Genomic DNA, 3,222 nt, shown 5'->3' on the forward strand with positions numbered 1-3,222 from the left:
CCCCCCAAAAAACAGCATAGCATGAAAGAGTTTTTTTTAAGTACTTTTGCAAAGCATTCTTGTGCTTGTTAACATTATACACTTCAGCATTTCCTTTGGGACCAGCTGACTTTGGATTTAATTGAAGAAAGAAAGTCTCAAATTGACAAGGTCACTTTTTTAAAGCATATTTTTGCAGAGTTTTGATTTTTCCATTCTGAAATAGATTTAACCTATAAAATCATTGGCAAAGAATTATATCTTAACCATCAAATATCGTAAAAGATTAAAAGTGAAAATGCTACCATTAATGGACATAAAATTTATGGACTATGATGATCTGTACTTAATCTGGAAGGCTGTAGCTCGTTAGAGGAAAAAAACGAAACTGTGACCAGTGAACATCAGTTTTCAGGAGCTACTTAACATCAAGTGTTTAATTCAGAAAATTTAGACCTACAGTGTCAAACTGACTGCCAGTTTCACTGTGATCAGAATAGCTGAATGCATGTTAATAGTTAATCTTCACAAAAGAAGTGGGGAAGTTAATTGGATCAAAAGCTCTAATCAACGATTAGATTCTCAAAATATGGCATAGCATGTTTGCCTTAATTTCAGGCAAATGTAGGAGAAATTTAACATATTAAATACATATTGAAAGCAAAGTATGAAAAAGGAGAGCACGTTTCTGTCAATAAAAGAGCTATTCAAATAAATCAGCAAATATGGATTTTCATCATCTCAAACATATATTACAAAACTCCATGTGACCAAAGCACGGATACTCCCAAGTCCATGGGAAGTATCTTGCAGTTTGAGAAATTAGAAAAATAAAGCATTTCACGTTAATAACAATTACTCCACCTAAAAGCCTGTACTGGAATGAAAGTAGAACAATCCCCATATCTCTTATGTAAATGAAAGCTCAAGAATGTTTTTAATTCCTTTTTCATTCATTTTTTTCATTGTCTTTTTATATTCTTCACTTCTTCTTTATACTGGGACAGAATTAAGGACAAAGGAAAATAACTGGAAAAAACTGAAAACTTTAGAGAGGTATTTTGAATAAAATTGCTGTTCAGAAAGTGTGGACCAAAAAGGCTGTCTTCAAAATGAGATTTTAGCAGGATTATATAGTGACAGTTCAGAATTCTAGTGACTGACAAACACAGAAAAAAACTTTCAAGATATTTTATGAAGAGAAATATCATGGAGAGATTTTAACCCCTTGAGATGGTATCCCGTTCAAGTCAAAGAGAAACGATATTTTTCTTTTTGACGAGTTTATTTCATTTAATAAATGGAATCAGAAATGCACTTTCTGCAAACCAGTCACTAACATTTTCTTGTGCTGATTCTTACATACAAGAACAGAAGAACATAAATAAGTGACATTTTTCATTTTTTCCAGGAGCACAAGTCACATATTTCAGTATAGCCCCTCATATACACATTTAAATCAGAGAAACTGTGACTTATTTTTAATGTAAGTAATAAAGGTTTCTACATTCTATTGTATGTTTTGCCCTGGACAAAGATTTGCTGTTCATTGTAAGCTCTCTTGAACAAAATCTGGGTGTCTATGTTTGCTCTCTCTCTATGCAATCACTATGATAGTCTGTGTGTATTTCATGAAATTTAGCCTTTTATTTTTTAAAATAAAATCATGTGTATTATTATTTAACTTTTTGTGCAACTACCCAAAAGCATTTAGATATTTTAGAAGAACAAAATTACAAACCTAAATATTCCCACAGTGAACTGTGCACAAAAAGAGTCCCAAACTTTCCGAAGTATCTTAATGAGGGTTAAAGGTCTCTGCTAAATAAAACTGAGAAACAGAAAGAATTGGGATCCTGTTTCCATTTTAATGTATCTCATGTTTATGTTTTGCTTTCAGCAGGGGAAAGGCTGAAACAATTCCACTTAGAAGAAGGTTACAAACAGGCTGAGTATTGCAGCTGGCTGGAAGAAGTTTGTGCTCTGCAGGGCTAAGGTGAATACAAGTTCACACAGAACAGACAGCACAATGCTGATAGCTGACATTTCTGCTCCAGTCCTTCTCTAAAACCAGTTGTCTAGGCTGAGGCTTGGATTCCTTCAAATGATGTTCCACAGTCACAGCCTGGTAATGCTGTATTTTGTTTCATCACTATTATTAAAACTCAATTTTTTTTAAAAAAAGTTTAATTCCAAGGATGTGTTTTGTCAACAATTATAAGATTAAACAGTGGAAGATCTTAAATTCAAACATCTCTGCAATAGGAAACAGTTGCTAAGGCTACTCATCTAAGCAACATGGTGAACCCAAATCTTTGTTTAACTACTTTTGAATTCTGAGTCCTACAAAAAGTCTGTTCCTATTCTTAAAAAAGATGTATACTGCTGTGTAACCATGTTCTATTCCTACTGTCTGTTCACACAAATACATGGGTTCATAAAATAGTGTCTCATATTAATTTTTAAAGCCTATGTTTAATCAGTATGTTCACCTTAAAAGCTATAAAACACAAAAATTTCTTATGCAGAATATAGGATGTTTTGGGGTAGTAAAGAACAGTTCCTTGAAGCTTACATGGGAAATAAATAAGGCATTACTTTTGGAAGTCTGTGCAGTTTGTGGGAACTTTGGGACAGTCACTTATGCTTCATAAAGAATTTCCTTTTGTATTTTCACCTTGTAGACTATAAATGAAATTAATGAGTTGCATTGTATTGCACTGTGGTAAAACTAGAGCTTGTGAAAGTCCCTTGCTGTAGCATCCATCTGAGAAAGAGTAAGTATTTCCTAGCTCCCTTAAAAACTTCTTAAGGCTGGAATGAGTGACTCAATAATACCCTTTACTAAAGGAAGCTGTATTTGTGCCTGGGAAATGAGATATTTTTATAATCTTCTGCCATGGACAGGCTGCCTCAGAACTCTTCTGATTTTTTTTTATTTTTATTTTTTAATAGTAAATGGAAATCCACTCCTTCAGTTCTTTAAGAAATATCAGGCAACTTTAATATAGTGGTTTGTTCCATTAATAATGGGAAATATTATAGATAAATAATTACTTTTCGTAAAAAAGTTTTGGTACTGGCAACCTATTAACTCAGATTCAAAAATTATGTAGATAGAATATTCAAATGAGAAATNTTTACACCACTGAGATTTATCTGCATCTATACACTTTTAAAAAGATGCACTCAAGATCACCTTTGCAGTTTGTTAAGACATCAAGCCCAAGTTATGTGAGTTGA

The 3,222-nt window shown here is 32.8% G+C and overlaps 1 long non-coding RNA gene across 2 annotated transcripts in view; it reads left to right on the forward strand.

The window, feature by feature from the left end:
* LOC107314982 overlaps positions 1 to 2,886 on the forward strand; it is a 14,219-nt gene extending 11,333 nt beyond the window's left edge. Inside the window, exons 2-4 of one of the 2 annotated variants that reach the window (XR_001555701.2) lie at positions 1,391 to 1,465; positions 1,880 to 1,975; positions 2,664 to 2,886. This is a non-coding gene — a long non-coding RNA (uncharacterized LOC107314982). The other variant, XR_001555700.2, reaches the window with a different exon arrangement.
* The last annotated feature ends 336 nt before the right edge of the window (positions 2,887 to 3,222 follow it).

Source organism: Coturnix japonica, chromosome 5 (assembly GCF_001577835.2).
Source record: "Coturnix japonica isolate 7356 chromosome 5, Coturnix japonica 2.1, whole genome shotgun sequence".
NCBI lineage: Eukaryota > Metazoa > Chordata > Aves > Galliformes > Phasianidae > Coturnix > Coturnix japonica.